The sequence below is a fragment of the Lactuca virosa genome, chromosome 4, assembly GCF_052849685.1.
Source record: "Lactuca virosa cultivar CGN04683 chromosome 4, Lactuca_virosa_CGN04683_v6, whole genome shotgun sequence".
NCBI lineage: Eukaryota > Viridiplantae > Streptophyta > Magnoliopsida > Asterales > Asteraceae > Lactuca > Lactuca virosa.
The window spans coordinates 430491094-430513895 of record NC_136429.1 but is presented as its reverse complement, the minus strand read 5'-3'; the positions used below and the strand labels follow the sequence as shown (position 1 = coordinate 430513895).

Genomic DNA, 22802 nt, shown 5'->3' with positions numbered 1-22802 from the left:
TCGCAACCTACTCATTATTGGGTCCTGGATACAGGATGTGGTTCTCACATTTGTTCTGATTTACAGGGACTAAGAGAAAGTGAAGAGGTGGAGCATGGAAGGATGAATCTGATCATGGCTAATAGGCGATCTTCTCCTGTTACCAAGATTGAAAATTATAGTCTTATGTTTAGTAATGATGTTAGATTAGATTTACTTAATTGCTGCTATTCGTTAGAAATGACGTGAAATGTTATTTCCTTTCCTGCACTTTTTAGACAAGGTTTTTGATATCCATTTAATGATATGAATGGATCGATTTTGGTTTATAAGAATGGCATTTTTATGTTTGAAGCTTTACCTTGCGATGATGTGTATGAAATTGTGATTTTTGTTGATAGCTTAGGTAATAGTGTATTTCATATTAATTCATCTAATGGTTTAGACAAGGCATGCTTGTGGCATTGTCATCTTGGGCACATTAACAAGAAACGCATTGCCCAAATCCAAAAGGATGGAGTGTTGAAATCATTTGACGTAAGGCCAGATGATGAATGTGAATCTTGCCTTTTGGGGAAGATAACAAAATCGCCTTTCACTGGATCTTGTGAAATAGGTGACGATTTGTTGGATCTCATACACACAGATGTGTGTGGACCCTTCAGATCCACCATAAGGGATGCTAATCGATTTTATGTGACATTTACAGATGACTATAGTAAATATGGTTATATCTACTTAATCAAGCATAAAAATCAGAAACCTTTGAAAATTTCGAAGAGTTCAAACATGAAGTCGAGAATCAATTAGGGAGGAAGATAAAGATGCTCCGATCTGACATGGGCAGAGAGTATCTTAGTATCGAGTTCCACGACTATCTCAAGGAATGTGAAATATTTTCACAATTGACTCCTTCTAGAGCACCACAGCTTAATGGTGTGGATGAGAGGTGTAATCGGACCTTGTTATATATGGTTCGTCCGATGATGAGTTGAGCTTCTCTTCCTATTTCTTTCTGGGGTTTAGCACATATCAAGGTCTGGGGTTGTGAAGCTTTTGTTAGACAAGAGATTCATGACAAACTATAACCTAGAAGTGAGAGATGTATTTTCATTGGTTACCCATAAAAGTCTTTTGGATATTTGTTCTACACACCTAGTGAGAACTTGGTTATTGTAGCACGAAGAGGAGTCTTTCGCGAGAGAGTGCTAATATGAAAATAGAATAGTGGGAGTACAATTGACCTTGAAGAGATTCAAGATCCAATCAATGAAGGAACCTTAGAAGATACTAGTACTCAACCAGAGGATGAGACTCCTGTTGAACCCATTGACAAATCATTACTTCTTCGCCGATCTAGTAGAGTTAGCATGCCACATGAGTTCTATGGTTTCCATATAACTATAGATGGTGACACGTTTTCTAGTGATCGTACACTGGCAAATTTGCATGAGCCAGTTAACTACAAGGAAGCAATGGCAGACCCTAAAGCTGCCAATTGGAAAGAAGCAATAGACAGTGAGATCAAGTCCATGTATGATAACCATGTTTGGAATTTGATTGATCAAGAACCTGGTCGAAATAAATTTGGTTGCAAATGGATCTTCAAGAAGAAGACTGACATTGATGGAAAGGTACACACTTTCAAGGCACGACTGGTTTGCGAAGGGCTTTACTCAAACCCTAGAGATTGACTATGATGAGACTTTCACACCAGTGGCCAAGATAAAGTCTATTAGGATAATCCTCACCATAGCTGCCTTTCATGATTATGAAATATGGCAGATGCATGTCAAAAACGCTTTCCTTAATGGGAAGTTGGTTGAAGATGTTTACATGGGTCAACTAGAGGGTTTTGTAGATGCAAAGGTTCCTAATAGAGTGTGTAAGCTTTAGAAATCCATGTATGGATTAAAACAAGTGTCTCGTAGGTGTAATGTTTGCTTTCATGATAATGTCAAATAATTTTGGTTTCTCTAGGAGTGAATATAAGTCATATATGTACGTCAAGGCTAGTGGGAGTATAGTATTGTATGTTGATGACATACTCCTTATAGGAAACAACATTCCAACTTTGCAAGTAAATTCTTGGCTTGGAAAGTGTTTTGCTATGAAGGATCTAGGAGAGGAAGCCTATATTCTTGGGATAAGAATCTTAAGGGATAGAAAGAAAAGACTAATTGGTCTTAGTCAAAGTACATACTTGGATAAGGTACTATAACGGTTTAGTATAGAAAATTCCAAGAAAGGAGAGTTACCTATTCAGAGTAATGCCAAGTTGAGTAAGAGTCAAAACCCTAGTACAAATCAAGAGATAGTAGAAATGAGTCGAGTCCCATATGTTTTGGTTGTAGGATCGATCATGTACGTCATGACATGTACTTGCCCTAATGTATCATTTGCTTTAAGAATTGTCAGTTGCTTTCAGGGAAATCGTGGTAGAGCTTATTGGACACCAGTGAAGAATATTCTCAAGTATCTTCAAATGACAAAGGATCTGATTATAGTCTTTGGTGGTAGTGATACATTGAGAGTAAGTGGGTATAGTGACACCAACTTTCAAACAGATAAAGACAATCTTCGTTCTCAATCTGGCTGGGTGTTTCTATTAAATGGAGGATCAGTCACTTGGAATAGTTCCAAGCAGGACATGGTGGCTAATTCTACTTGTGAATCAGAGTACATATCAGTGCGTGAAGCATCAAAAGAAGCGGCTTGGCTAAAGAACTTTATCGGTGATCTCAGAGTAGTTCCGAACATTTAGGAACCAATTAAGATTTTATGCGATAATGAAGGAGCAGTTGCTTTGACCAAAGAACCGAGAGATCATGGTAAATCAAGATATATCGAAAGAAAGTACCATTATATCAAACATAGAGTTGAAGAAGGTCATCTCATATTAAAGAGAGTGTCTTCAGAAGACAATCATGCAGATCCTCTCACAAAGGCTCTGAGTAGGGTTAAACATAGTCAACATGGTATGAGTATTGGTTTAAGATATGATATTAGTTTTAGTATTTAGATGATTAGTTTGAAATTTGTAATATAATAAAGGTTATTGATTTTGGTGATTGAATAATAGAGATTATTTATGATTTTGTTTATTGCCTTTGTCAATTATTCTCTTGTGTTTCGTTTTGCATGTTTTACTTCCTGAATAATTTGATTATTCGAAGCTCCACAGTCGCCCATACTTTACGAAGTAAGTAGTGACGGAAGACTGTCATGAATTTGATTGTAGATTGTCTAAGGAGTTTAGACATAGCAATTGTGTTGCTACAACGTTCATGAGTACTTAGAAAATGGAGATTTGGGTATTTAATAAACCCACGCTCAGAGAACTACTTCATGGATTCTATCACGAGTAATTTTGAGACGATAATATCTTATATTGTTAAATGGAGATATATGACTTGTAATTTACAAATCGGTTGTACATTGTTATTGCGAAAACGCATCAATAACTTGGTGTTATAAAACGTAGTGTCATGTATGATTTTGTGAGTAAAGGATACGAGCATATGAGTCAAAGTTTATTCGTTCCTTTTGCCCTAACAGGAAAAGCGACATCTTTGGGCCCCTCGGTGATTTGGTGTTGACTTATAGTGTTGGGTCTAGCCAGGACTAAATTGGTGTGTTTAATTAGAAGTCTTATGAGGTTATTACAAATCAGGGAATCGGGAAACAGAATTTTAGACAATAAGATTGATTCTAATCCATGTCTCGTGTCCATATGATATCTTGTAGAACGAAGAAATATTTGATCACTTATCTTAGGACTAATGACTAATCAGATCAGAGGTCGGGGTTGCTTTTGGAAGCACCATTTTCTAATAATTTAGAAGCTATACTGGCAATTGTAGTTATAGACTTATCCAAGTCGGAGGCTGTTGGATTACGTGTCTAAGCCAATAACTAAATTGGTATATACTTGAATTATTAATAAATTCCTTTTAGGTTGCCCTCAAACCTGGTAATTGAATAAGATAATTTTTAGACATAGAGATAATAATTTATTGATTTAGTAAATGATTAAGAAATAGAAATAAATGAATTTATTAATATGTTATGAGAATAATATATTAATTACAAATAGTATTATCTAATTAAGAATTAATCAGAAACTAATTGGAATTAATTTTGGGATTAATTGGATTAATTAAAAGTGCAAGGACCTAAGATGTAATTATTCAATAGTTAGACAAGAGAGGGATTCTTGAATAGTCCTAAAATGGCCAAAAATTAGAGGCTTCCTTAGGGTTCTAGAATATCTCTTGGAGATAATTAGGAAACTAGATAATTACCTGATTTAAAATATTATTATTTTAATCAAGTAAGGGTTATCTAGGGTTTTCCTATCAGCTATAAATAGGAACCATTAGCCTCTAAATTCCGGCCATCAATCCTATTGCTAAGAGCCAGCCGAAATTTCCCCTATCCTCTTCTCTCTTCAAGTTTTCTAGTTGCTAGCGTTTGGGTGTGAACCATCAGAGGCACGAGATTTTTGGTGCTAACTTCCAAGAGTTTTTCAAGAAGGATTGTTTGGTTGTTTACTACAACAATCAAAAAGGTATGTAATCCCTAACTTGTTTATGAATTTCAAAACTAGTTAGGGTTGTAGGGTTTGTGTTGTTCAATAGAATGTTACTTCAATAGTTTTATGACTAGATCTAATCAGCTGCATGTACCCTAAAGTGTATAATGATTTATCCATGTTATTGCATGTAAAACCCATCACTTTTCTGCCCTAAGTTTGCTGCTACGGAGCAGGCCCAGATGACTCGGTACTTGAGCATGCTCAAGACGGATATTCGGCAGTTTGTGTCTACCCAACGATACGGTACCCTCGATGAGCTTCAGGATGTTACGAAAAGACGAGAGATTGAGATAGAGACCCAGACAATGGAGTAGCATCTCTAGATGTGTTTCTGAAGGAATTGCTCGGTGTACCTCCTAAGAGGCAGGTGGAGTTCAGGATCGATTTGGTCCCCGAGGCAGCCCCGATTTCTAAGGCAGCGTACCGATTAGCACCACCAGATATGCATGAGTTTTCCTCTTAGCTTCATGAGCTTCTGGGCAAGCAGTTTATCAGACCGAGCACTTCGTCATGGGGAGCATCGATTTTGTTTGTGACGGAGAAGGATGGGACTCACCGCATGTGTATTGACTATTGGGGGTTGAACAAGTTGACGGTGAAGAACCGTTACCCACTTCCATGAATTGATGATCTCTTCGATCAGTTGAACGGTGCATCTTGGTTCTCCAAGATCGATTTGAGGTCAGGATATCACCAGATGAGGGTCAGCGAGGAGGAAGTGGAGAAGACAATGTTTCAGACTCGTTATGGTCATTACGAGTTCGTGTTGATCCCGTTTGGGATCACCAATGCGCCTACGACATTTATGGATTTGATGAATCGACTGTGCAGGCCGATGCTCGATCGATCAGTTATTGTTTTCATCGATGATATCTTGGTTTATTCCAAGACTAAGGAGCAGCATGAGGAGCACCTTCGAGAGTTGTTGGGAGTTTTGATGCGGGAACGGCTGTATGCCAAGTTCTCGAAGTGTGAATTTTGGTTATGGGAGGTCCAGTTTTTAGTTCACCTCGTTAACCAGAACCAGATTTTGGTTGAGCCAACCAGGATTAAGGTTGTTATGCAATGGGAGGTTCCGAAGCCTCTGTCGGAGATCAAGAGTTTTTTGGGATTAGTAGGGTATTATCGAAGATTCATTAAGGATTTCTCCAAGGTCGTTGTACCCCTCACTCGTATGATGAGGAAGGGCATGGATTTTCGCTAGGAGCCTGAGTAGTAGGGTACATTCGAGACACTGAGACAGAAGTTATGTGACGCCCCAATATTGACTCTCCTTAAGGGTGTTGAGGATTTTGTCGTGTATTGTGATGTTTCCATCAATGGTCTGGGGGCAGTTCTTATGCAGTGAGGGAGGGTTATTACTTATGCTTCTAGTCAGCTGAAGTTGCATGAGGTTTGGTATCTGACGAATGATTTAGAGTTTGGAGTAGTGGTGTTTGCTCTCAAGATTTGGCGGCATTATCTGTATGGGATCTGATGTGCCATCTACACGGATCACAAGCGTTTGAGATAGATCATGGATTAGCCGAATCTGAATATGAGACATCGTAGGTGGCTTGACGTGGTCAAGGATTATCACTGCGAGATTTTGTACCACCCGGGGAAAGCGAATGTGGTTGCGGATGCTTTGAGCCGCAAGTCGGTTAGTTTTTCTCTTGAGAGCTCACGTATGAGGATTTTGATTGATTCTCCACTTCTGGATTTGATTAGAGAGGCTCAGGCCGAGGGAGTCAAGAAGAAAATTAGAAACATAAGAGAATCAGGGGTGAGATTGACATGTTTTCTACTGATAGTCGTGGATTGTTGACCCCTTGCGGACATGTTTGGGTGCTAGATTTCAGTGGGATTTAGCAGACTGTGTTGGAGGAGGCACATAAGTCCAGATTTTCGATACACCCTGGAGCCACCAAGATGTATCGGGATTTGAGACTTAGTTACTGTTGGCCATGTACGAAGAGAGAGATAGCCGGGTATGTTGAGAGGTGCTTGACATGTTGGATGCTGAAGGACGAGCACTAGAGGCCGCATGACAAGCTTTAGCCTTTGTAGGTTCCCATGTGGAAATAGGAACAGATCACCATGGATTTCATCACCATGTTACCTCCAACGGCAAAGGTGTTTGATGCGATTTGGGTGATAGTGGACTTTCTGACCAAGAGTGCTCACTTCTTAGCTATTCGGGAGAGCTCCTCGGCAGAGATTGGCCGATGTGTATGTACACGAGATCAACGCTCGGCATGGTGTTCTAGTTTCTATTGTATCAATTTGGGATGTTTGATTCACTTCACGATTTTGGCAGAGGTTCCACGAGGAACTAGGCACGAGGTTACATTTTAGCATTGCTTATCATCCGCAGACTGACGGCCAAATTGAGAGGACCATTCAAAAACTTGAGCATATGTTTAGAGCTTGTTTCATAGATTTCGGTGGGAGTTGGGACTTCTACCTTCCCCTAGCTGAGTTTTCTTACAACAACAGCTATCACTCTAGTATTGGTGCACCGCCGTTTGAGCTTCTCCATGGAAGGAAATGTCGTACCCTAGTATGTTGGGGAGAGGTCGGTCACAGGGTCATGGGGAAGACTGAGGTAGTTCTTCAGATGACAGAGCTGATTCAGCAGATCAAGCAGAGACTACAGACAACCCAAAGTCGGTAGAAGAGTTATGCCGACAGGCGTCGATCCGAGTTGGGATTTCAGGTTGGCGACATGGTTTTACCGAAGATGTCACCCTGGAAGTGTGTAATATGCTTCAGGAAGAGGGAAAGTTAGGTCCCCAATATATTGGGCCATTTCGAGTGATTCATAGGGTTGGCAGGGTAGCATATCGATTGGATCGGCCTGAGGAGCTCAGAAAAATTCGCAACACCTTCCATTTTTCTTAGCTTCAGAAGTGTGTGGTTGATGATTCAACAGTTGTTCCTTTGGATGATATTCAGGTTCATGATAGCCTAAATTATGTTGAGAGACTAATGGTGATTCGGGATAGGAAGACGAAGGCCTTGCGTAACAAGGAGGTATCATTGGTCAAGGTTCCAGTGTTAGCATCGAAAGGGTTCCGAATGGACTTGGGAACCAGAGGCGAAGATGCGAGAGCACTACCCTGAGTTGTTCACAGCACCAGACTTCGAGGACGAAGCCTGATTCAAGTGGGGGAGAATTGTAACATCCATTATGCATGTAACTTTCCATTTATGCCCTTATTATGAAAATGGTTTGCAAAAGTAGTCCCTTGTTCCTTAAAGAGAAAACGCATTAGGCAGCCTAGTACGCTAGACATACTCAATATATGTTGGGTGTATGTGGCTGATGCCTAAACCCTAATATATAGGGTTTGGATCTTATATAAGCATCATTAACTCCCCAATACTCATTCCCTAATCAGCCTCCAATCCCATTTTCATACCTTGCAGACCCTAATCCACCTTTGTGAGCATTTTGAGCCTTATAGTGTGTCGTTGGTGTTCTTGAAGCAGGAAGAAGGAAGTGGATTCACCTTAGATATTCAGCATTTGGAGGTATAAAGTTTAGACCTTTATGTTTATTTCCTTTGGATCTTGTTAGCTCTTAAGCTTTATGCTTTTTGGTCCCTTTTGCTTGGTGTTCATGAGTATGGATTACTCTAACCCATAAGGAGTGTCCTTCCTTTCGTTTTAGGTGCTTAGAACCATAAAAATATGATATTGGTTCCTTTCCTTTCTCCATGCTTGAGATATGAGGTGATGGTGTTTGAAATAAGTTAGGGTTTAGTTATTGTACCCTTTCTAGCCTTGGAAAGTCATAAAGTTGGAAACTTTATGACTTAGGACATTATTTTGAACTAGATATGGGTTTTGGATGAAGTATCTTAATGGATTAAGCACTTATTAGAAAGGAAAGTTGGCAGACGCGTACGTTAAGCGTACCTGATGGTACGCTGCGCCTACATGGTCAAAACCCCACAATCTAGTCAAGAAGAGTACTATGTCGGGCCTAGTAGCTGAGTACGTTGAGCGTACTCAGCGTGAGTTGACTCGGTTGACTTTTTGACCTTTGAATTTGACTAAATTGACCTAGGGTATTTTGGGTATTTTGAGTTGTGAATTGAGTCTAGGTCATTATTTTCTATATAGGTGACCAGTAGAGTTGACAATTAGAGCAGCGTTCTTTTCTACTATCTTTTTAGACTGTGAGGTGAGTTTTCCTCACTATACTTGTGGGTCGAAGGAACCAATGTCGGCCAGTAGATTGTGTATTTCGGTTTGGAATGTTGCTATGCTATAGTGATCTGTTAAGATCTACATGATTATATGGTTGTTGTTATGTGTATTATCTGTTATATATGCTGATATAGTGTGGTGGGGTTGAGATTGTACTGTTTTGTGTTGTCAATCAACAACCCAGACAATCCATTCGAGAGGTTGTGGGCTACGGGTAATCTAACCAGGAGGTTGTGGACCCAGTATATATTAGGCAATCCAACCGAAATGTTTTGGGCCAGGGCAATCCAACCGGAAAGTTATGGGCCAGGGGTAATCCAACCAAGAGTTTGTGGACCCAATATGTCATTTGTATATGTTCTGATGTGTGGTATTTGGGGGAAACTCACTATGCTTTGGCTTACGATTTATGTTTCAAGTACATCAGATGATCGGGAAAAAGCAAAGGCGTGATAATGCACGTCCTTCTGATTTTATGACATTTGATTTTGGGACACTCTGATATGTGATTATTATTTGGAAACAATGTTTTGTAAACAATTATGGTTGTGTTTGGATTTTTAAAATGAAAATTTTTCCTTGATTTTTGAGATGTTACATGTGTTTTCTATTGAACCCTCCTGTATGTATTGGTTTTAGCCCCAACTTTTGTCTTATTCCTTATATGTCATTGCATTTTGGAAAATTGTTTATGTTTGATCCCTTGGTCGGTCACCAATAGGTCATAATGACGTATTCGTTTGGCTGACATGAAATATCTCCGCATCATTTATCCCAACATTTATGTATAAGTTTACGTTTAGCCCCAACAATTTTTTCCCATTTTCTATTATTTTTAGAAAAAAATTCATTTTATCCATTAACCAATCATGAATTGGTATTTTAAAATGTAATAACTTAAATGAAAAAGCAAAAGAAGTTGAAGACAAGAATGAAAATTGTCGCTTCTCGTACAAGGGCATGACATGTTAGCTGATAAGTCAATGACTCTCTAATTTGTATTACATGTGTTTGATGTATTTAATGTATACATGTATTTTAAAATGAAGGGGGAAAAAGACTTAGTGTAAGTCTCGAATCTGATACATCTAATAAACAATGTGACATGCTACTCTTTGAGTCAATCAAAATTGTTAATAATTTTTAACTCATCTAAGAAACAATTGGCTCTCTCTAATATCTCTAATGACATATTTGTTGAGAGACCAAATAAATGAGATGACAGTAGAGTTTTAAGGGATAGATGCAAGAAATAACATTGAATGTTCTTTTTTCGTTATTATAGCTTTGTATTTTCATTGTTTCTTATTAAAACACATACCTTCAAATTAATTTCTATTAGGATATTATACTTTTATAAAATATATTTATTATAGTAATAAGTAACTTGTTGATTCAAATTACGATGGTTTGATACAATTTAATAGGTTTTTATGCGATAACAAAGAGATCATTTTGCTTACTGGCTAACACGTCCCACCCCTTAAAAGAAAAATCACGAGTTCGACTCTTGCCTTTAACGTCTTTTCCATTTTAAGTTATTACATTTTAAGCTTATTGGTGACCAAGGGATAAAATTAAAAAAAGAGAAAAACAGTCTAGAAGTAATAACAAATGTATAATATAGATTGGAAATAGAGGTGGGGAGTGATGTGATTCTAAAGTAGTGGAATATGAATTACGGAGTATAGGGGGATTCTATCGCACACCTATGCTTCAAATTATAGTCTATTCCGTCGGTTACAATTTCATCATAACTACAAAATATCACATCCACTTTAACACTTTTTATCCTTTTAATTTACAAAAATTACAAAATTAATTATTTATATTTGATTTTTGTATTTTTTTTGTTTTGTTTTGTTATTCAAACGGTTACAATATCAATATGCTATAAAACATATAGAAAAAACTAATTAAAACTAACAAAAATAATATAATTAAAAAATTTAGAAAAATATGATAAAAAATCAGTGTAAATAAAAGAAATATAAATATATACAATCGACACCTAATTCAACGAAATATTATTATTTTTATCCAACACACAATTCATCGACTTATAATTTGATCTCCTTAATCTGAATCATACCATAGGTATTGTTTTTCGTATAAATAGACTCCTCCAAATTTTATTTTGAACATACCCAATTTTAAAAAACGATATACTTTAAGTAATGAAATTAGTTAGACCGAGTATTTGTCATCGTTTAATGAAATAAATTACGAGTTATGTTCATTTATTATTATTAAGATATTTATATTTATGTAAATCATATATATGCATATTTATATGTATTAATTAGGCTAACGATACTCATACAAGTAATGCACCTCAAGACGGCGATAATAAAATAAATTACTTCATTAGTGACACATAAAATTTTGAAAATGACATGGTAAAAGTTTTAGATTTATTAGTACAGTTATTAATCGGTAGAAGTAGTAGTTTCTAATAAAAAATTATTTTCAAGTATTTAGTCCTTATGAACAACTAATAAACCGAGTTAAAAAGATGGAGCACCGACTTGGTTATGTTATTATAATAAAAAGATCAACTACTAACATAAATATTTATTTTTACTATGATCGTAGAGTTGTTTACAAAATTAAAATAATATCCATAAAAAATATTGATAGCAAGACAATAAAATAATAAAAATATATTTCATTCTAAAAGGTGAAAAATGTAGAATATATATTTTTATTAAATGTAATTATATTTTCATTAATAATAAAATAATTCAGTTATATCATGTTTCCAAAAGAATAATTACAAAAAGAAGGTTAAATAAACTTACGAACACACATATAAATCAGTTAAAAAGCTGAAATGAATAGACTAGATAAATTATGTTAGTCACATTCAAGTTAAGAAATAAGATTAGTAATTCTAAAGAACAGAAAATAAAGGGTTATAAGTAAAATAATTCAAAATTAAAAGGGATTGAAATAGAAAACAAAATATAAAGTAAAGGACTAAAGATGTAATTTTATTCATCATGGGCTCGGTCATGTCATAATTTTTATTGCTACATTTCAATGATTTTGACACTATTAACAGTGGTTTATAAGAGTGGTTTTGACGTTTGCATGGTTATAGATCAACAAACATACCAACAAATGTATCAAGTATGGCTTATTGCTATAACCAAACCCGTTTTGGACTGATCAAAACTATTTCAGTGTGATTCTTTTTTCTACAATTTTCCAACACTTATTTAGTTGTTCGGTGAAAACGAACTAAAGTTTTACGTTCTTAAAAAAAATAGTTTTCGTTTTATGATTCAACACCATTAGTAGTTGAGAATTTGAGATATAACATTTTATATGGAATGAATATGATTCAAAATCTTACATGTTTAATATATTGTTAGTTCAAGATTTATTATCCAAGAGACGATCCTAAGCAAGGTCAAAACATTTATAGTATGTCGTCGATAATATACATGTTAATATTGTTTTTTTTCTAATTTTTTCTTTTATATATTTTGGTATAGTGAAGTCAAGTCTAATAAATGTTAGTAATAATTAATTAGTGATTAAATATCAATACCATCAATTATTTGTAGGATATTTATTAGTTTTCCTCATCTATTAAATGCAATTGGACCTCGAAAGATTCAACTTATCTTTTTTTAGTTTCCTTACTTTATTTTAACATTAAACTGAAGAGTTGTGTAAATTGCTGAAACTTAATCTTAATTCTTAGCAACTTAAATCTTATAAATTAAGATCGCATTTCATATATTTATCAAACGCGCCAACGAACAAGAGTGGGAAAGAAAAAAAAAATCATCGTTTTTAGTATAGTTTTTTAGATTCTTTTAAGGAAGTGAGACATTAGGACTTACAAGGAGGCTGAAGCCAGTGACGTTTGTGAGTGAAGTAGCAACGGCGGTGCCGGCGAGTTCAAGTTCACCAAGATGACCAACCATTGACATGGAGGCCACCCGCAGAAGGTTTTGCGACACCGTCACCACCACCATTGGCAAGGCGATGTAAGACGTTTTCTTCACCTCCTCGGCCAATATAACCTTCCATCTCCGACGCGGTTGCTTTGCAGTCGGCAACAGCCCTTCCTCCATGATCACTCTCTTTCCTTTTTGTGTCAGAAAGATATGAAGGGTCGAGATTTATGCTGTTTATATTTGTAATTAAGTCAACTGAGTTCAAGCCCAAATCACACGTAGTCAGACTAAGTAGAGTTCGAGGCCAGGTCAAATGGATTCTGGATTCATGCCAAATAAAATGCTTATAAATATTTGAGTAAATTAGAAGCGATGATTTTTAGTCTATAATTTTTTTTTTATTAATTCCGGACAATTTTAATAGTATATTTTTTACGTTAATTCTTACCAAATATAAAAAGATTATTTTGTCCTTAGTTATTTTTTTATGTTATTTATTTATTATTTTTAATGTAATTAGAAAATAAAATAAAATAAACTCATCGGCCCACCCTCCCACCCTTTTACCCTCTAAAGAGATTTTCAAATCTTCTCCCTTTTACCCTAAACAAACGAACCATCAAACCATCTTCTGTCATCCTTCTCCTCTCAGCCGGTAACGCCAGCTTACTCGAAATCGACGACCTTTGCCCAACCATAGTCTCTGGCAATAACCACAACCCACCTCAAGTTCATTGCACGAGAGCCAACAAGAACAAACAACCTTGTGTAGGACCTGACGTCTGGCAACCACGTCGACCAACAATTTCTGAAATGTGATTTCTTCACCACATGTTTAATCTAAGATTTAAAATGTCACACCATGGTAAACTGTAACAGCCCGTTTTCACTTTTAAAGATAATAGAGTATAAACGTTTGTTTATAAAATTGAAAGTGAAAATATATTACCTTTTAGCAAAGGCAATCTAAAGGAAAGTTGTAATTCACCCAGAAACGATTATGTGGATATAAAAAAATGTCAAAAGCGAAGTTTGTATGTGAAAGTTATGACCAAATGAAGATAAGGTTGAAATTTTCCATATGTACGCACGCATCGTGTTCTAAGCGTACGTGGTGTGTCGACGTGTCATGCTCATGGGAGACGAGTTAGCAGATGAAGGACACGTGACAGGCTTAGGGAGTGCCACTTGGACGCGACATGTCAAGCTCTACGTATGGTAAATTAGCCTATAAATAGGGCCCAAAATCTCACTTCTCTCTCTCTCTCTCTCTCCAACTTGATTTGATTTCTCATTCTTGAGCTCGTTGTTGAAGCGCTAAAGCATTAGATTAGTTTGACAAGAAAATGATTAAGTGTCGAGGTTATGTTTGTTGGTTTCGATTCATTCGTCAGTCGAGTAAGTTATACTTTCGTATAAGGATAATTCGTTATAAAATATACCCATGCTCGCTGTTAAGAAAATATAAATGGGATTACCGAAGGATCTAGTTATTAGTTACTAGATTTCATTGTTATTAATTAGAAATAATACTATATGTTAATACGTGCTTGGTCTGCCTGCTCGCCGGTTGAATTGTAGTTACATGTTCAAGTATTTTTCAAGTGAGTTACACTAACTTATTTATTATGTTAGTTTTGCCTGTTTATGTTAACTATTTTCCATGGATACCCTCTTCAGTAGAGTGGAATAGATTTAAGGAATGGACTAATTGAGGATATCTTTCGCGGAATTAGTTAGAGGGGGAAACGATCATGATTCTAGTGTGATCAATATTCATATATAGGTATAAGTTAGAGGGATTGACTAACTGAGGATATCCTTCACGAAATCCGTTGGGGGGAAGACGGTCGTGACGCTAGTGTGATCAGTCTTCATATATAGGTATAGGAGAAAGGGATGGACTAACTGGGGATATACTTTGCAGAATCAGATAGAGGTTAGACAATCACGACAATGGTGTGATTAGTCTTCTCTTATCATGATATGGATGTGTAATCAATCCTCTTTAGTGTGTTTAGTATATATTAGGATTCATATGTTGTGTGAACCTATGTACTATTTGGAGGTATATGATTAATATAATGGGTGGGTTCTGTGTAGGCTCAGTAAGTGTTTTCCTTTACTCGTTTTTATTAATGTTTTCCAAGATTATCAGATTAGAACCTAGCTTAATTGCAGCAGCATCAGCATTACAATTTTTAAACTACTTTGAAAATATAAAGTCTTCCGATATTTAATCTCAATGACAATGTTTTATGTAACACTATAAGGAATATTTTTTATGAATGATATCTTATTATCTTCTTTTGATTTGGAGCAAAAACAGATCATTTACCTCTTTGTAAACATGGTGTTACATGAATCTATAACCTAGACAGAAAGAGCTAAACTACAAGGCCATTCCATCCAACCTACCTTTGTAAACGTGGAAACATATGTGGAGATCGGGAACAGGAAAGTTCATATGACGGTGAGAAAATAAAACGTGTCAATGGAATATATTGGTCTTGGTTCACTTTTGATAATGGCTCCCTAAACTTCGAATTGTGTCGGAGTGGATGGGGAACGACTGGAAAGCTTTAATTTAGACCCCTCCGATCCACTAAAACGGCAAAATCAAAGGGAGAATATTAGATGCAGTTGCGTTAAATCCTGAGTCACCTTCGTTACATCGTTAAATCTCAAATCTTTTTTGTTATAATTTTTCTAATTATTGGTCAGTCTATCGAGTCTGAATGGCATAATCTTGTCTCTTGAGTCAATTCACCTAGGATTGTATTTGGGATTTTTGCATATGTGATTTTTGTATCAACGATTTTGGTTTTTGATTTGAGGTACATGTTCGATTTTAGATTTATTTCATAATTATTGTTGAACGTTAGGTAGATTTATGGTTGGATTTGTGTTGAGTTTGGGGTGGGTGATTTATATGGTACTAGATCTATGGCCAGAGCTGGTGCCAAGGAACTGGATCTGTGGTCAAAGATGGTGACATGATGTGGTTGGGAACGGGAAGAGGATTAAGGTGGGGAGGACCGGTGGGTCCCATTTTCAACAGTTTACTTTATTTAAAAATAATTGAAATAATAATAAAAAAGAATTAACAAAATAAAAATATACATTTTAAGTCGTTTTAAGTCTGATAAGTCTTAAAATGACTTAAAATAGTCATCTTAAGTTTGATAAGGACCAATGACGAAAAGAAAACATATTACGGGGTTTGTCTAAGTTAGAGACCAAATATGCAAATTACCCCAAATCACACAGACCATCAATATAATTTACTCTAAATATTTTAGTGTGGCTCTCGCTACCGGATGAAAATAAATATCTCAAATCATATCCAAAACCAAAAGTACTCACTTTAAGTTTTATGGTTTGGGTTTATTTTTCTTAGGTCGGGTATAAGTACTATTTGACCACTAAAAATATGTTGTCACATTGCCAAATCATGTTAGTACCACATCACTTTTCACTTGGTATACCCAACATATCACATCTGCAAAATAATTTAATTTTTATTTTTTAATTAAATAAATTATATTTTTTTTAACTAACTAAAGGAAATAAAAACACTAAATTTTCATTAAACTAAAACATTATATAGATTAAAATAAATCTAAAATAAAAAAATCAAACATAGAAAAAAAAGGTTATATTTATTTAAGTAAAAGGAAAATTACTTAGTATGAAATATAATTTTTCATCTTCAAAACCATCTCGGAGAATTACATATCTCATACCAAGCATTGATATAAGGAAAATGTAACAATTGTATTCCATGTAAAACTCTTTTATTTTGTAAGTTGACAATTTTAGGATTTCCTAACACCACAACGCGGTAAGGCCTGGGCCACTCCGCAGGACACATCACTAAGCGGTGACGTGCTCAAGTCCTTACCACTACATGGTGGCGACTAAGGATCAAAACCGTAGGCCTCTGGCCTTGAGCCCTGTTTAAGGGCTCTAACTTCTATGATTACGTCATTTGGTAGCCCCGTCCTCTATGAATGATCCCATCTCAAACCTTAGCCCCCATATGTGTATTTTGAGTGTTTGAGCTTCTTTTGTGAAGGATTGAAAGAATAAGGAGTCCAACTTGTTGCGTGAGAGCTTTGTTCCAACTTAGATCTATCATCTTCCTTTTATTTATGGTCATTAGAATGTATAAAGCTTCTAACTTGACCATCGGTTCATTAAATCTAGTTTATATCACTTTATGAGCTTTTTTGTCCCATATTTGTGTGTTCTTGGAGTTTGGGGAACTACAAAACCTTATGGTTGCATTATGTTGCTTCTAGACTTGGTTGATGTTAGAAAGATGAGTCTACAAGCTTCCTTTTTAAATCATGCACTTGGATGAACCCTCTTAGGTAAACCTTGAGCTTAGGGTTATATATCTTGGCTCATTGTGATGTTCAAATGGACAAAGTTGGAAACTTTATCCATTAACCCCTTAGAGGAATCAAATCTAAGATTTGGAGCTCTTGAGATTAAAGGTTAATGGCTTAATCAATTAAGTTGTTTTAGACGCTTACCACGGTGTGATGAGCGGTCTGGCGCGATGTGGTGGTGGGTCTTGGCCACGTCTGTTCTGTCGTCTAGTCACCATGACGCGGCCATGTGGATGGCCACGGTGTGGTGGTCTGCCCGTTGACCTTGACCATTGACTTTTTGACCAATTTGACTTTTGGTCAAACTTAGGGATTTCAAGTAATAGACTAAGGTTTGACCTCTAACAGGTTAGGAGTTTCTTATAGTTGTTTAGCAAGTCGCTAAGTGTTGATCGTTCATCTTGTGTTTCAGGTGAGTTTTCCCACTATACTTTACGCTACACTATGTATCCTTGTATGTTAGGATGGTGTTATGTTGTAGTGAGTTGTTTGATAAGTAGACAAGTCTAGACAGTTACATGTGTTGATGGATTGTTGTTGATTATTTGTTATTATATATATGACGACAAATTTTGTGGCGAGTTGAGGACGATCCGACTTTATGTTGAAGGCCAAGATACTTGGGGCAGACCAACTTTATGCTGTAGGCTGAAAAGGGAGGGCAGAACGGCCTTGGGTCGAAGGCCAATGTATGTTTGTTTGCATGTATTGTGTGATGTATAGTATTTTGGGGAACTCACTAAGCTTTGCCTTAGATTTGTGGATAAATGTTTCTAGTACTTCTGAGGATCACAGGAAGGTGAAGGCATGACTGTACATATTCATCAGTAGCTTTCATATTTGAGATTCTGTATTGTTATGATACTCTGATTTTTGGGTTTATGTTTTTATAACAATGGTTTTATGGATAATTGGTGTTAGGAAGTAAAGTGCATAACTAGCAAAACCAAAAGCATACAAGACACATTATTTACGTGGGTCGATCAAGGTGACCTACGTCTACGGGCATGAGGGGGTATTATTTATTTCATAGTTCTCAAGCAGAGGTTACAAGTACAATTTCATAGAGATTCGTCATTCACTCTAGAATTACGGACCCTTCAAATGAATTAACATGCATCCCTATTTCTACTTGAGGGATCAGACCTAAAACCTTAATGGGCCAAGCCTATTGGCCCATAGGCCCATGAAAGGTGTCAACTAATCACAATCTGCCATGAAGCATCTTCTGGAACATTCATCCATGCCATACAACCCATTAGCATCAGCAACACACATGATGGAGCATCATGAGCCATAGTGGCGCATCATGAACACTAGTGGCGCTACATCCATCATGGTGGCGCATCAAGGTGTATTCCTTGAACATATTCAACTTCATGCATCCTTAGACAATCTTGAGCATCATGGAGGACTTCATAGCATATGGCTCATCAAGGGATACCTTTTCATATCAAGGAACCAAGTGGCCTATCCTCTCCTAGGTTGGCACATTAGGCATGTGGATGGTGCATCTTGATCAAGGGATGACACATCCTATCCTAGGTCGGCGCATCCTCTTCCAAGTTGGCACCCCTCCTTCATAAATCGTCCATATAGACTCCAAGTTGGCGCATCCTATTCATGAATGGCATATCTTGTCACTTGGTGGCATATCCTGTCACTTTGTGGTATATCATGTCACTTGGTGGCATATCATGTCACTTGGTGGCATATCAAGTCACTTAGTGGCATATCATGTCACTTGGTGGCATATCAAGTCACTTCATGGCTTCTCATATCACTTTGGCATATCATATCCTTTGTTAGGAGATCCATTCATTTGTCAGGAGATCTATTCCCTTCTCATATGATCCATTCCTTTGTTACATGCCCTATGAATCCCAAGTGCTCCATTTAGTTCCAATGCTCCATTGAACTCAAATGCTCCTTGCGAATGCTCCAAATGCTCAAGTCACATTTAACAATCTCCACCTTGACTTGATCATCCTTCTAAACTCCACCTTAAACAAGAACTTCCTCTCCAGTTATGACATTCATCCCTAAAGGGACCTAATTCCTCCAAACATCAACTAAGTCCAAGAAAAGCTTGAACTTCTTCCTGGATAACGACTTTGTCAACATATCTGTTGGATTCACCTTGGTATCAATCTTCAGTATTGAGAACCTGTCTATTTCTTGCATGTCATGAATGAAATGCAATCTAACATCAATGTGCTTTGTCTTCTCATGATACATAGGATTCTTTGTAAGATTCAACGCACTCTAACGGCCACGGCACAATATACATTTCTCTGCCTTCAGACCAAGACTCTGAATAAGCCCATGCAACCATATCTCCTCCTTTATTCCTTCCGTAATAGACATGTACTCAGATTTAGTTGTAAAAAAAGCAACGATATCTTGTAACATTGACTTCCAATTGATGGCACATCCAAACAAAGTGAAAATATAACACGTACGTGACGTGTGCTTTAACAAATCACCAATGTGATCAGAGTCTGCATATCCAACCAAGTCACTTTTCATATTAGCTCCATACACAAAGAAAACATTTGTCGTTCCCTTCAACTATCGCACGATCCACTTGATAGCTTACCAATAAGCCTTCCCTAGATTGCTCATAAACCTGCTTACCACACTAACTGAATTAGCCAAATCAGGTATGGTACAGATCATTACATACATGAGACTTCCAACAACACTAGAGTAAGGAACCCTGCTCATGCACTTCCTTTATTCATTAGTTATAGGTATAGTATCTGGACCAAGTTTAAAGTGAGTCGCCAAAGGAGTTCCAACTGGTTTGGACTGATCATGACTGAAAGACTGCCGAACTTTCTCAATGTACTTTTATTGAAATATACACAACCTGTAACATCATGATGTTGACGTAATTCCAAAATTTGAGATTAAGATTTAAGAGTATTGCATTTTAGCCCTTTTGTATGAAAAATGTTGCAAAATGGCCTATAGTGGCATTTTTGTAATACTGTGGTCGAGCTCACGTACGCTGGGCGTACATACTTGAACCACAAACCCTAATTTTTAGGGTTTGGACCCTTTATAAGCATCATTATCCCCCTACACATCTTCCCTTCATTCACCTCCAGACCCATTTCGACCCTCTAGCAAACCCTAGTCCCTTTAAGGCCATTGTTGAGATTTATGTGTGTGTGTGTGTGTGTTTTGGTAATCTTGAAGGGGTGAGGAAGAAGATGAGATCGCCCTAGAAGTGTCGATCACCTTGGAACCAGGACCACATCACCTTTGGACACTCTTTGAAGGTAAAAAACTATTAACCTGATGAAGTTATGCTTAGATCTAGTTTAGCCATGAAGTTTGTACTCTTTTGTTCCCATTAGTTTGGTATTTTTAGTATGAGCTACTCCAATCCATTTAGGCTGTCTTTTCAGACGATTTGAGAGGTCTAGATGCATAAAAATATGATCTTGACTCTCAGTTATTCCCTATGCATGATTTTGGTGGTCTTAATGGCTTAAGATGTTGGGGTTTTTAGTATTTAGCTCTTAATGGCCATGCAAGACCATAAAGTTGGAAACTTTATGGTTAAGGATAACATTTGGTTCATGGATATGTAAGTATTAAGCACTTAATAGGTTAGGAAGGAGTCCAGTTGCATACATTCGGCGTACCAAGTGGTACACTGTACGTACGCAGTCAATCCCTCACACCTGGTCAATGATCGAGTACACCCCGCATTCAGCTGGAACACCCATCATACTTAGTTGGGCTGACTCAGATGGTTTGTTGACTTCGACCAGGATTTGACAAATTTTGACGAAAGGATATTTTGGGTACTCTGAAATTAAATTTAAGTTGGACAATGATTTGAATAATTGATGTTAGGTAGACCCGTTATTCAGAACAAAGATTTATTCCTCTTTTGTTTGGACTGTGAGGTGAGTTTTCCTGACTGCACTTGCAGGTCGAAGGCACCATAGTCGGACCATTAGTTTGATAACCTGTTATATATTTCTTGTTGATATGTTGAGCATGCGGTAGATCTATATCACTATATGATAGATGCTGATAGGGGTTAGACTAGTAGATCTGTAGGACTACCTGTGATTATTGGATGTATGATTATCTGTCTGTTGAGTTGTAACGTCCGTAGATCCGGGCTAGTCAATATGGAGATAATAGGGGTCGAAAACGACTTTTCGACAAAATATTATTTAGAATAAATAATATTAACCAAGTTGTAGAATATGTCTCAAGGGTTCTGTACATATAAAGAACGCCGAAATCCGAGTTATAACGAAGAAGTTATGACCCGTCGAAGTTTTACGGCAAAACCGGCACGACACCGGGAAGCATAAATAGTGAATTTACGATAGAGCGAGTTTTAACCTTAGTGATCTAAACAAAAGTTGTAGTATACGTTAAACCGAGAACATACAAAAAAAGAACGCCCAAATCTGACTTCGTATGAGGAAGTTAAGAATTTTCTAAGATTTAGCTTAGCAGTGCACAGCCCGAAACTCGAATTTTAGATCGAGCGGTTTTTGGCCTACGCGACCTAAATTAGAATTGAAGATCTCATTAATAGGAACTCAACGGTAAAAAGACAGACGAAAACAGAGTCCGTATGTAGAAGTTATGAATTTTACGCGGATATTTAACAGTATAATCTCCTCGTACTGTTAAATTTAAGATCGGCCGAGAATTAGCTGACAGAGTCAAAATGAAAGTTGTAGATCTTAATTTTACCTACGCGTGGATATAAAGAACGTCAAAAACGGAGGTCGTATGTGAAAGTTACGGATTTTAGAAGTCGGAAGTGTGTTGTGCGAAAATGGGTGATGTGGCACAATCTTGGCCATTGCTTTCTCCCCAAGTCTTGCCACTAGATGGTGACATGTGGCACCAAGTTCAGCCATTTTTCACCCTATAAATAGAACCTCTCCCACCCTCATTTTCTTCACACCTTTCCCATTCTTTCTTCTCTTTACTCTCTCTCTAGAACCTCTCTCTAGCCCCGAAACCCCCCGAAAAGCCTAGGGAACCTCCCTAGCACGAGGCGGAAGCCCCGGAGTGCTCGACGGCTCCGAGAAGAAGAGCTTTTCGGCTTGGGAATGCTGCTCCAAGCAAAGCCCAGTTTTCTATAAAACCCGCTGTAAGTGAGCTACGCCTACGCTATTTTAATATAGCTTTTATTTAATTATAGTAACGTTATTAGCAACTTATAATAAGTACTTGGGCTATTATTATGGGTTATATAAGTATTGTATAACGCTTATATAATAGTAATAATAGCTAGACTATTAATTAGTCTCGGCGAATAATAGACTAAACTCTAGTGGTAATAATACTAGGTTTCGTCGAAGGAAATAATTTTTAAGAAGCGAAGCGCTGTCTGAGCTCGGAATCACCACCTAATCAAGTGAGTGCATAGTTACTTTCATCTTACACATAGATATGAAGCATTTTATATAAATTACGTACTATGTGTGCATATTATCTGTATACTTGCTATCTATGATGGATGAACGATTTTATACAAGTTTTATATGATTTAAACTGTATATGTAATTATATCTACATAATATGTTGGGTAAAACACGGGTAGACGGAATATGAGTTGGATGATGAGTTGAGAGGTGTTATAGACCACGAGGTGAGTGTGAGAGGTGGACGATGTGAGAAACCTTTCCCAAATGATGGCCCCGTCATCTAGCAGAGTATGGATGACAACCA

The 22802-nt window shown here is 36.9% G+C and overlaps 1 pseudogene; it reads left to right on the top strand.

The window, feature by feature from the left end:
• Positions 1 to 2350: 2350 nt before the first annotated feature.
• On the top strand, positions 2351 to 2743 carry LOC145106623 (secreted RxLR effector protein 161 pseudogene; annotated as a pseudogene).
• Positions 2744 to 22802: the final 20059 nt, after the last annotated feature.